The sequence below is a fragment of the Camelus dromedarius genome, chromosome 9 (assembly GCF_036321535.1).
Source record: "Camelus dromedarius isolate mCamDro1 chromosome 9, mCamDro1.pat, whole genome shotgun sequence".
Lineage (NCBI taxonomy): Eukaryota > Metazoa > Chordata > Mammalia > Artiodactyla > Camelidae > Camelus > Camelus dromedarius.
Window position 1 is genome coordinate 63,864,402 of NC_087444.1, and position 14,095 is coordinate 63,878,496.

A 14,095-nucleotide genomic window follows, 5' to 3' on the forward strand; every position below is an offset into this window, starting at 1 on the left:
CTCCCAGGGGGCAGCTGGCAAAACTGTCACAGTGCAGGGTCTGCCCGTTGGCCCTGCAGGCTTGGAAGCTGGGTGTTGCCGGCATGCGGTGAGTGCATCCATCTCTCAGGGACTGTGTTTCATGAGGCTAGCTCGGGACTGCTGTAAAAAATCAGCCTGCCCATGTACTGATGGAGAGGGACCATCCACAGGGAGGCCGAAGCTTGGGTCTCCATGACCTGCACATTCTCCTTCTCCAGGCAAACACATGGTTGTGCAAAAAGTGGGAGTTTGAAAGTCTCTGGGCATCGCAGCCTGGTATCCATCTCCACGCGGGCAGCCCTGCTTGTAGGATGAGGTGCTGCCAGGATTCCCTAGGGAGGGTCTTAGGAGGGGGCCCTCTCATAGTCTCTCCCTGCCTTTCTTGAGTGGACTAGACATGCTTCTAAGAAAGTTTCTTTTTATCTTTTTTTGAGATGTTTCCAAGAAAGTTCCTGTTAACAAACTGACTCTGAAGAACTCAGCTTTTACTCAACTCCTGTCAATTTCATCAATTAGCCCTTAGGTCATTCTCTCCTCCCTTATAACTGGGTTTTTGGGGTACCTCACTATGGTCCCCAACTACACACCCACCGCCTTCCTAAGAACGTGTTTGCCTTAACTTATTCTCTCTTTAAAAACAAATAAAACCTGACATTCTGACTGTGGTATTTTATTCAGCGCCCCTCCTGGACAAGGTCTGCTTTTTCTTCTTTACAAATAGGGCCCAGCTGGACAAGTTCACCAAGATCCACACAGCAGGCTCTGAGCAGAGCTGGCAGTGTGTGTGAGTGGCTAGGACGAGCCGGACTTTAGTGAGGTTTGAAGTGAGGTTTGGGGGACCCAGATGTGGCTAAGAAGCAAGGAAGTGCTGTAAGAATTCTCTTTTTTGATACATGCACCCCAATGTTCGTAGCAGCACTATTTACAATAGGCAAGACATGGAAGCAACCTAAATCTATCAACAGATGATTGGATAAAGTTGTGAGATATATATATATCTCACTATATATATATATATATATATACTCAACCATATATATATATGAGATATATATATATATATACTCAACCATAAAAAAGAATGAAATAATGCCATTTGCAGCAACATGGATGGAACTGGAGATTGGTCATACTAAGTGAAGTAAGCCAGAAAGAGAAAGAAAAATACCATATGATATCCTTATATGTGGAATCTAAAAACATGACACAAGTAAACTTATTTAAAAAACAGAATCACACTCACAAACATAGAAAACAAATTTATGGTTACCAAAGTGGAAGTAAGGGGAGGGATAAATTAGGAGTATGGGATTAACAGATTCACATTATTATACATAAAACAGATTTAAAGTAAATCCAATAGAGATTTACTGTATAGCACAGGGAATTATATTCAACATCTTATAATAACCTATACTGGAAAAGAATTGGAAATATATATATATATATATATATATATATATATACACACACACACACACACACACACACATACATGTATGTGTGCATATATATGGTATATTTAAAGATTTATTTAAAAGTGTGTCTGTGATATTTCTGTATAACTGTACAGCAGATAAAGATTCCCTTTATACTGCCCTACAGAAATTGCAAATTCTATTATATCAGATATATATATATATATATCTGAATCATATGGTGTACACCAGAACTTAACACATCATTGTAAACCAATTATACCTCAATTTTAAAAAGAATTTCCTTTTTTGGACCAGGGCATTTGTAGCTCTTGAAAAAATGTCTGCAACTAAATAATTCTTCTTGTGCAATATAAAAGGTTCAAATAGATCACTGATGTCAATTATACCTCAACAAAGCTGGGAAAAATAAACAGAAATTTGAGATACTAAAAAAAAAAAAAGATCACTGATTTTTTTCAAGTGACAAGATAATGAGAAACAATTTTTTTAAAGTCTTATTCCAAGATCAATAAAACACATCTTTATTAAAATACAGTTATTTGGGGGTGAGTATTAATGGCAAAGGTCATGCTCTAACTTAGAAAAGCACTTTAAAATCATCACTCAAAATGAATAGTTGAGATCGTGGAAATAAATATTTTCTTACTAAAGATGAAGTGATCTCTTTAATCCAGTCTTCATTTTATCTATGTCTTGATCAAAGTGAACAGAATGCAATTAGCACCTGATTCCTGCTTTTAAGTCAGACTAATTTTCCATTTATATCTCTGACACCTTCCTACAGCCTATTTGACTTGTCTGACACATTTGCCAGATAATACGAGGACTCTGTGCAAAAGAGAGATTTCTTACCCTTACCATTAAGGGATATTAATAGGTTTTGGGGAGGCTTGACATGTGGATAGGACCTCTGATTTAAAAAAAAAAAGGGTGGAAAGTCATTAAAATGGAATTATCACTAGTTGTTAAAATAGGGATACTGTAAAGAAGATTCCCCCAGATCCTGGTATATTTAAAGATTTATTTAAAAGTGTGTCCCTGATGTTTGTGTATAACAGCAGAAACCGTACAGCAGATAACAATTCCCTTCATCCTGCCCCATAGAAATGGCAAATTCTATGACCAAGACAAAGGATGTAGAACTAAGAAGCCATGGCAATTAGAACCAAGAATCTGTATGGTCTCACCTGTGAAGAGACCAACAAAGGACTCTGAAATAACAGAAGGGCATAGGTGTGAAGAACATGGGGTTTTTGAGTCACGTAGTCCTGGGTTTGAATCCCAGCTTCCCTCCTTCACCTCCATACTGCTCCCTAGTTACTTCAGTTTTTCCCAACTGGTGGGCATTTCTACTCGATTTGGGTCCCCAGCCAAGGAGCCATACTAGCTGTGGGGATTGTTCCGCAACTTGCTGGGCAGGGAAGCAGATCTGAAGCCCCATCTACTGTTGAATATAGCCCCCAGTCTAGCCCAGTCATGTGGCCTGGCTGGAACACCCAGGGGTTTGCATGGCCCATCCTACAGTCCTACTTAGAGCAGTACCTGAGCAGAGAGCCAAACCAGCAGGCCTGTCTACTCACAGAGTCGAGTCAGTGGCCTTCTCTGGCCAAAGAACTAAGTGGGCAGTTCTTCCTGATTCAGGTCCTCAGCCAATAAAGCTATGCCAACCTTGGAGCCTGTTCTGCCACCCCGTTCCAGCAGGGAAGCATTGCATAGCCCTGCTATGAGTACAGCTCTCAATCCTGCCTAACCAGAAAGGTTAGCTAGAGCACCTGGGAGGGCTGCATGGCTCACCCTACAGCCTAGTTTGCAGTGGCATCCAAGCTGAAAGCCCAGCCAGTGGCTCTGCCATTCTGCAGAGCCATGCCAGGGGTCTCATCTGGACAGGGATCTAGGTGGGCAGTTCTGCCTGATTTGGGTCCTCAGGCATCAAGTTGCAATGGCTGTGGAGCCCATTCTATAGCTCTCCTGGGCAGGGAAGCAAATTTGAAGCCCTGCCCAACTGCTGAGTATAGCATTTAGTCCCACCTGACTAAGAAGCCTGACTGGCAGCTATGGAGCCCATCCTACAGCTACACCTGGACAGGGAACCAAGCTACCAGCCCTATCCAGCTATTTCCAGCCAGCAGCAGCACATCTCCCACCCCAACCTCACATCCTGGGCAGTGGCCTCACCCAAATAGAGCTTCCTGATAGCAAGCCCTACCTGACCAAGAATGCTACCACCAAACCCATCCAGAATCCCAAACTGAATTCTCTGGTAAAGGACTATCTCTGCCAAAGCAAACCTGTAAGGTCTGGAAACCTGTAAGTCTTGAGACCACTTACCCAATTGTGCAGGTACCAACTCAAAGAATCAAAGATCACAAAGAATCAGGCAAACATGACACCACCAAAGGAAACTAATAGTGCTCCAATAACTGACCCTAATGAAATGAATATCTATAAACTGTCTGACAAAGAATTCAGAACTCTTAATGAAGTTTAGTGAACTACAAGAACACACAACCAACCAGATAAAATTAGGAAAACAATGTACAAACAAAATAAGAAGGTCGACAAGGAAATAGAAACCACCAAAAATACCAAACAGAAATCCTAGAGCTAAAGAACAAGATGAGTGAACTGAGGAATTCAATAGAGAGATTCAACAGCAGAGTTCACCAAGCAAATGAAAGAATCAGTTAACTAGAAGATAAGTCATCTGAAATTACCCAGGAATAAAAAGAAAAAAGAATTTTTAAAAAAATGAAGAAAAGTCTATGTCCCATGGGACTAATAGGACACCATCAAAAGGAACAATATATATATTATGGAAATTACAGAAAGAGAAGACAAAGAGAAAGGGACAGAAAGTATATTTAAAGCAATAATGGCTGAAAAAATCCCCAACTTGGAGAGAAAAATGAACATCTAGATTTATGAAGCCCAAAAGACCCCAAATAAGTTGAATCTGAAAAGGGCTACACTTAAATATATCATGTTTAAATTGTCAACAATCAAAGACTAAGAGAGAATTTTGGGAGCAGCAGGAGAAAAGTGATTCATCACATACAAGGGAATCCCCATAAGACTATGGGTGGATTTCTCAACAGAAACTTTGTAGGCCAGGAGAGAGTGGGATGATATATTTAAAATATTGAAAGAAAAAACTGTCAACCAAGAATACTATACCTGACAAAGCTGTCCTTCAGAAATGAAGAAGAGAAAAAGATTTTATGGAACAAACAGAAGCTAAGGGAGTTCATCACCACTATCTCTACTTTACAAGAAATGCTAAAGGGCATTCTTCAAGTGCAAATAAAAGGATGCTAATTAACACTGTAAACACATGAATGCATGTGTAAAACTTACTGGCAATGGTAAATATATAGCCAAAGGCAGATTCTTTAACATTGTAATGGTGATACATAGTTCACTTACAACTCTAGTTTAAAAGTTAAAAAACAAATGTATTTAAAATAACCATAACTATAATAATTTGTTGTCCGATACACAATATAGAAGTATGTAAACTGTAACATCAATAACCTAAAATGTGAGAGGGAGTAAAAAGTATAAAGTTTACATATGTCATTAAAATTAAATTGTTATCAGCTTAAAACAGGATCTTTTGTAAGTTATTTTATGTAAGCCTCATGATATCCACAAAAGAAAAACCTGTAGTAGATACACAAATATTATGATAAAGGAGCCAAGGCATACAGTTACAAAAAATCATCAGATCACAAGGGAAGACATAAGTGAGGAAAAAAGAATCTACAAAACAGTCAGAAAACAATTAGCAAACAGGCTTTTCCTACCAATAATTACTTTGAACATTGGAGTAAATTCTCCAATGAAAAGACACAGCATGGCCGATGGATAAAAATACAAGATCCAACCGTATGTTGCCTATAGGGAACTCACTGTCACTTTACTGGCACACGTAGACTGAGCGTGGAGGGACAGAAAAAGAAAATAGTAACAAAAAAAATCAGGGGTACAATACCAGAGTAGGAGATAAAGAGGTACAAACTATTAGATATAAAATAAGATACAAGGATACATACAACACAAAATACTGTGTAACACAGGGAATACAGAAAATATTTTATAATAACTATAAATGGAGTATAACCTTTAAAAACTGTAGATCACTATATTGTACACCTGTAATTTATATACTATTGTTCATTAGCTATATTATTAAATTTTTAAAAGCAGGGGTAGTTTGCTTGTTCCAGACAAAATATACTTTAAGCTAAAAATGGTCAAGAGAGACAAAGAAGGTCAATTAGATAATAGCAAAGGGGTCAACCCATCAAGAAGATATAACAATTGTAAATATTTATCATCCCAACATCAGAGCACTATATAAATCAAATATTTGTGAAACTAAAAGGAGAAATAAACAGCAATACAATTATAGTTGGGAACTTTTAACATCCCACTCGCAACAATGAATAGATCATCCTGATAGATAATAAATAAGGTAACAGCAGATTTGAACAGCACTATAGACCTGGCAGACATATACAGAACATTCCATCCAACAATAGCAGAATACACATTCTACTCAAGCACATACAGAACATTTCCTGGGATAGAGCATATGTTAGGTCACAGAATAAGTCTTAGCAAATTTAAGAAAACTGAAATCATACCAATTATCTTTTCCAGCCACAATGATATAGAAATAAATAGCTGGAGGAAAGCTGGAAAACTCTTAAGTACGTGGAAATTAAACTACAGATTTCTGAACAACCAATGGATCAAAGAAGAAATCAAAAAGGAGATTTTTTAAACATCTTGAAACAAATGAAAATGGAAACACATGTACCAAAATTATCAGATACAGGAAAAGCAGTTCTATGAGGAAAATTTATAGTGATAAATGCACACATCAAAGGAAAAAAAATCTCAAAAAAAACCCCTTAACTTTATACCACAAGGATATGGAAAAAGAACAAACTCAGCCAAAAATTAGCAGAAGGAAGGAAATAATAAAGATGAGAGCAGAAATAAATGAAATAGAAAAGAGGAAAACAATAGAAAAAACCAACAAAACCAAGAGTTGGTTCTTTGAAGAGATAATCAAAATTAACAAACTTTTAGCTAGACTGCCAAGAAAAGAAGAGAGAGGACTTAAATAAATACAAGTACAAATGAAAAAGGAGACATTACAAGTGATACCACAGAAATACAAAGAAATACAAAGGATCATAACAGACTACTATGAACAACTATAAACAACAAATTGGACGGCCTAGAAAAATGGATAAATTCTTAGCAATATACAACCTACCAAGACTAAATCATTAAGAAATATAAAATCTGAACAGATCAGTAACAAATGAGAATTGAATCAGTAATAAAAACTCCCAACAAAGAAAAGCTAAGACCAGATGGTTTCACTAGTGAATTTTACCCAACATTCAAAGAAGAATTAACACCAATCCTTCTCAAAGTTCCCCCACCAAAAAAATAAATAAATAAAAATCAAAAAAGAGAGAACACACTCAAACACATTTTAAGAGACCATCATTACTCTGATATCAAAGCCATATAAGGACATTACAATAAATGAAAACTACAGGCCAATATCCTTGATGAATATAGATGCAAAAAATTCTCAACAAAATAGTAGCAAACTAGAATTTAACACCACATTAAAAAGGATCATATACCATGATCAAGTTAGATTTAGCCCCGTTCTGCAAGGATGGTTCAGCATATGCAAATCAATAAATGCAATACACCACAATAACAAAATGAAAGATAAAAATCCTAAGATCATCTCAATAGATGCATAAAAAAAATCATTTGACAAAGTACAAAATCCTTTCATACAAAAACTCTCAACAAATTGAGTACAGAAAGAATATACCTTAAAATAACAAAGGCCATATATGACATGTCCACAGCTAACATCAAATTTAGCGGTGAAAGACTGAAAGCTGTTCCTCTAAGAATCAGAAGCAAGACAAGGATGCCCACTCTCACCACTCATACTCAACACAGAACTGGAAGTTCTAGCCAGAGCAACCAGGCATGGGGAAAAAAAAGCATCTGAATCATAAAGGAAGAAGTAAAATCGTCTGTTTGCAGATAACAAGGTTTTATATATAGAAAACCCTAAACACCACCAAAAACAAATTAGAACAAATCAGCAAATTCAGTAAAGTTGCAGAGTACAAAATCAACATACCAAATCAGTGTCACTTCTACACACTAACAATGAATTATATGAAAAAGAAATAACGAAAATAATCCCATTTACAATAGCATCAAAAACAATAAAATACTTAGGAATAAATTTAACCAAGGAGGTAAAAGATCTCTACCCTAAAAACTGATAAATCAGTCACACTGATGAAAAAAACTGAAGAAGATATGAATAAATGGAAAGACATTCTGCGTTCATAGATTGAAAGAATTAATATTGCTAAAATGTCCATACTACCCAAAGCCGTATATTGATTCAGTGCAGGCCCTATTAAGATTCCAATGACATTTTTTTACAGAAGTAGAAAACACAATCCTAAAATTTGTTTGGAACAACAAAAGAACTTGAATCGCCAAAGCAATGCTGAGAAATAAGAATAATCCTAGAGGCATCACATTTCATGATTTCAAACTATATTATCAAGCTATAGTAATCAAACAGTATGATCCTGACATAAAAACAGATGTATAGATAAATGGAACAGAATTGAGAGCCTAGAAATAAACCCATGCATGTATGGTCAGCTAATATTGGACAAGAGAGACAAGAACCCTCAATGAGGAAAAGAGTCTCTTCAATAAATAGTGTTAGAAAAACTGGATATTCACATGCAAAAGAATGAAACCAGACTCCTGCCTTACACTATTCACAAAAATTAACCCAAAATGGATTAGACTTAAATGTAAGACTTGAAACTGTAAAACTAGAAGAACGTATAGGGAAAAACTTCTTGGCATTGGTTTTGGCAATGGTTTTTTGGGTATGACACCAAAAGCGCAAGCAACAAAATAAAAATAAACAAAAATAAATCAAACTAAAAAGCTCTTGCACAGCAAAAGAAATAATCAACAAAATGAAAAAGCAACCTATGGGATGGGAGAAAATATTTACAAGCAATAGATCTGATAAGGAGTTAGTATGCAAATATAAAACTCAATGGCAAAAAAACAACTAATCCAATTTAAAGACAGGCAGAGGATCTGAATAGGCATTTTTCCAAAGATGACATATAGATGGCCAACAGGTATATGAAAAGATGTTCAACATCACTAATCACCAGGGAAATGCAAATCAAAACCACAATAAGATATCACCTCACACCCGTTAGAATGGTTATTACCGAAAAAGAAAGAGATAACAAATGTTGGCAGGTATGTGGAGAAAAGGAAACCCTTTTGTACTGTTGGTGGAAATGTAAATTGGTGCAGCCAGTATGGAAATTCCGTTAAAAACTTAAAGTAGAACTTCTATTATGATCTAGCAATTCCACTTCTGGGTTTATATGCAAAGGAAATGAAATCACCATCTCAAAGCAATATCTACACTCCTATGTTCACTGCAGCAATATTTTTACAATAGCCAAGACATAAAACAAACTAAATATTCATTGATGGATGAAGGGATAAAGAAAATGTGGTGTATATATAATGAAATATTATTCAACCATAAAAAGGAAGGGAATTCTGCCATTTGTGGGAACATGGATGAGTCTTGAGCGCATTATGCTAAGTAAAAAGTCAGACAGAGACAGACAAATACTGTATGATCCCACTTATATGTAGAACTTTAAAAAAAAATTGAACCCACAGAAACAGAGAATAGATTGGTGGCTGCCAGAGGCAGGGGGTGGAGGTAGGGGATATGAGTGAAGGAAGTCAAAGGTACAAACTTCTAGTTATAAGATAAGTAAGTTCTGGCCATGTCATGTATAACATGGTGACTATAGTTAACAATATTGTTTACACTGTATATATATTATAAAGTTGCTAAGAGATTAGATCTTAAAAATTCTCATCACAAAAAGTGTAACTATGTGACATGATGGATGTTAACTAAATTTATAATGATAATCATTTTGCAATATATACATATATCAAATCATTATATAATGATTATGTATTATTTAAACTTATGCAATGTTACATGTCAATTATATCTCAGTAAAACTGTAAAAATGTTTAAACTCCTTTAGCCATCGTCAACTGCATTGTAAAGGATATATTCCTTTGGTCTGTAATGGTCAGAGTCAACTACAGTGGCTGAAATCCGGGGACGCTGGCACGGCACTATGGCTGTGGGACTCAAGACTGAGGTCAGCAGGGCCTTATTGCTGTGTGAACACTTTAAATCTTCACTGTCTTTACAGCTTCTCTGACTTTTCACATATTCCTTCTTTCTATTATATAAACGCTCTATGCTTACTCTTGCATCTCTATTTGCATGTCTAATAGTCAAGTCCAATTTAACACGTCTGAAGCTGAGCTCCTGAAATTCTCCCCCTAACCTGCCCTAGCCCACAACCTTGCCCATCTCAGTTAAAGGCAGCTCGAATCTTCCTGGCGAGCAAGTGAAAAAGCTTGGAATCACTCATCTCTTCCTTATCTCAAACTCCACATCCAGCCCATCAGTACATTTCGTCAGCTCAACCTTCAAAATATATCCAGAATCCAGCCATTTCTCTCTCTACTTCTACAGCTGCCACCCTGGTGCAGGTCCCCATGTTCTCTCTGGGGATTACTGCAACGGCCCCTAATCAGCCTCCCTGCTTCCTCCCAGACTCCTTACGGTTATTTTCAACAGAGCCTGACTGCACCTGCGATCAGTTAAGTCAGACCATAACCCTTCCGCCGGTCAGAAGTCTCCAGCGTAAAATTTGTGTACGTTGGAGTCTTAGAATTATTTGTTTATTATATTGTTGTTTTTAGTTCCCTGCTGTGTTTTTGTGGGAGATAATGGTAGGGCTGGAGATGGAGAGGGATGGATAGACAAGAGAGATACACAGGGAAAGGGAGAGAAAGTACGCAGTCAAATCTAACAAAAATTTTTCATTATAGTAACTTCTATCACTTCTTAGCTTAGAAAGTCCTCCCTTCTCCAGAGATCTGATGAATATTCAGTTGAGATTTTCATATGCTTCTTTCTTATAGGGTGAACATTTTTTTGGTCTGCTGTTACCATCTCTAAGATGCAAAGATCCCATGAACTCTTTGCTTCCATTGAGCCAAAAAGGCTTTAGAGAAGAGAGGTGGGCAGGAGAGGGGAGTGCCATTTCCCCTTGTGATGCCAGACCACATTTGTGTGTTAAAATAAATCTGTATTACACTGACTACCAACTTAATTATTCTTCAGATTTATACAGAATCAGTAAAATACAACTAATGGATATTTATTAATCAATTAATTCTCTTCTTTTAGCCAGAATCAAGCTAAGCAATCTGTAATTATCAATGACTTTTAGAAGAATATTCAACAAAGACACCAAAATTTATCAGTTCATTTTGAACACCTCCAGTATCTGATAAACAGAATGATTTATCGTAGTTTCACCACTTTTATAAGTCCCACAAAGAAACCCTAACTTATTTTAGGAGATCCTCCTAAATACATAAAGAATTCCTTCCTACTCTCTTAAGTTATAAACTCACTCACTATAAGAGAGATTTAAGAGAAAACCACCCATGCTGTTTACATTAAGAATGGAAATAATGGCACTTATTTACTTAAAAAAAAATGTAACTGGAGGGAGGAAACATTTTTCAACAACATGCTAAGCAGCATCTCATTATTCAATTAAGATGATATCCTTATAAATCAGAAAGCTCTTTAACAGGCTGAAAGGTAAGGTATTTCCCACGCAAATGATAAATTAAAAATAGATATTCAAACAAGGCTTCTGTAGTCATCTTGACACCAATTAGTGATACACTTCTTAATTTACACATAAGCTGAGTTCAGGGAGTATGGCTGTATCTTGCTCAGCATTAGGTTTTTTAATACTTTGGAAAAATGGGAGTTTTTACATCTCTTGGGGCAATTGGCTGCACAGATGGAAAACAGTGCCCAGATGTGAGCTTGCTATGTGCCCTATCTGAAAGGAAGGGACCAAAGTCAGCCTCAACCCTATGGAAGGCCCAAACTGGGGTCCCCGGTCATGCTTGGTTTTACCCAGACATGGCTTGTCCAAATACGCTCAGAGACCAAGGCTGGATCCAACAGTCTTGTCCATTTAAACAAAATCTTTTTGATTCATTTTTACCTTTCAGTAGGCACCAGCAATTTAGGGACAGAAGCTTGAAAGATCTTATACAGAGCAGAGTTTCTTTTCCTTTATCTTATATTTTCCTCTCTTATGTACTCATCTTCTACATTCTAGGTTTCGGTGAATAAGAACATTTATACAACATCAGGAACTCTGCTCAGATGCTCTTCCCATCCTGCCTTGCCTGATCTGGACCACACAGACCTGCCAAATCCAAGTCACATCTCAGCTAGTGCTCTCAGTGGTCCTTGATGGACCACCTGATGACAGCCAGACCTGCACCTTTCTATAAGTCAGCATCACTCAGTGCCCGCTTGGGGGAGTTCAGATGACCTCATCTTACCTACCTCTTCTTGGTCTACTCCATATCTCAGTGAAACCAACCTGAACCTCATACCCGGGAAGGGCTTGGGGCTCCTTCCAAGCCCAGCGCTTTCTGTGCTCTGTGACCTCCAGATGATGGATAAAAATGTTAAACAAAGGTAACTCTTCTGACATCAGTAGGGTTCCAGATGGCTTATCTCCATCCTCATGTTTCTTTCAGCTTTAAACACATGCCAAGACATCATTCCCCACTCTCGCTGGAATGAATTTTTTAAAAAACATTCTCCATATGAAATGTTGTCAGTGTCACCACCTTGAGCCCTGCAGCTGCTTGTGATACCTAGGGACACCCACTGAGTCTGACTCCTCCATCCCCTTTCACTTATTTTTCCTTCAATGCTTTTTTTATGCACTGAGAGATCATATGTCTCTTATTTAATTAATGTTTTAACTTAAAAAAATCTTAACGTTATGCCATTCTATTTGTTTCAAGTTCTTTGTCGTTTGCTTTTGTTGTTTAAGAAATAAAATATTACCACTAGAGGGAAAGCCCCCATTTTCTCCTACCATCTCACTCTCCCCTTCTTCCCCAGAGGTAACTGGAAGTTGGTGTGTATCCTTTCTGGTCCTGTTGTTGTATCTTTACAACTTCTGTATATATTTTTAAAGAATGTATAGTATTATTTTCCTTACTTTTAAACTTTGCATTATGTCACACTGCACATCAGCATTCAACATGTTTTCCTTTCATCAATACATTCTCAAGATTTATCCACGTTGATGCACACAGATACAAACAGTAATTTTAACTGCTTTGTATTAACCTATCATATAAAATATCTCAGTTTTAAACTCATTTTCCTATTGATGGACACACAGGTTGTTTCCCATTTTTTATCACCGCTAATAGTGCTGCAATACAGACCCTGATATAAGTCACCTTACGTGCATGAGTAACTCAAGGGTTTATAACTAGGTTTGAGATGGCTGAGTCAACACAAGTGCATGAATTCAACTTTCAATAGATATTGCCTTCCAAAGCACAACTGCATGTTCTCATTTGTCCTCTGGCTTACAGGGTGACTTCTTATCTCTCCAATATGTTTCAAAGGCTTGTAAGATTTTTTTTTTTAATTTTGACAATATGATGGGCATGAAACATTTCTTTGTTTTAATTTTGAGTTCCCTGATTACTGGCAAGTTGAGCATCTTTTCATACGCATATTGGTCACTAAAGCATCTTCTTCAGATGATCGTTGGTATCTTTTGCCATTTTTTTTCCTATGGGATTTCTTTCTTTCTTTTTTTAAAAAATGTATTCTGGATACAAATCTTTGGTCAGTTATGGAGGTTTAAAAATCTTTTTTGAAATGGGCTTGCATTTTACCATTAGTTTTGGTGACTTTTGTTCTTATGAACTTAAATTTTATTTTGGTCTAATTTATCAGTTATGTCCTTTACATATGCTTCCTGAGTACTTGAGAATACCAAGACAGAATCCTCCATTTTCTACTGAAAGTCTAATGGTTTTGCTTTTCTTATTTTGGCGTCTATTCATGTTGAATATATTATTCTATATGAAGTAAAGTAGAGGTTCACTTTCTTTTTTCAAGACAAGTCAATTTTGAAGGAAAAAAAAAACTAAGCAAAGCACTTCTATTTCAAGTACTGGTGCAGTAGGTCCCACTAACCCCACCACAAAAAACAATTAGAAAATCTGGAAAATAAAAATAAAAATGAAACCTGCTTCAAAGCACCAAAGAGCTCCACCATGATAGTAAAGAATCACCAGGATAGAATCTGGGAAAGGACAGAGACCCTGGGAGTAGAGCACAGCATTTGGGGCTACTTTCCTCTGGGAGGCATTTCCCAATTCTGAGGTGGAAAAACTGAGAATCCAAGAGATTAAACTATAATGTTGACAGCCTCGAGTGTGAGAGTGATTGGTGTTCAGGCCTGCCAAGTAGGGAGAAGACTAGTGAGCTTCCAATAATTGGGCATAGGACCACGAAAGTCTACATCCTGGGCATCAGTGTGAACCATAATATGTGGCTCTTTCAA

The 14,095-nt window shown here is 37.0% G+C and overlaps 1 long non-coding RNA gene across 4 annotated transcripts in view; it reads right to left on the minus strand.

Annotated features, from left to right (window-relative positions):
• LOC135322046 (uncharacterized) overlaps window positions 1–14,095 on the minus strand; it is a 209,028-nt gene that overhangs the window by 29,307 nt on the left and 165,626 nt on the right. The window lies entirely within an intron of this gene.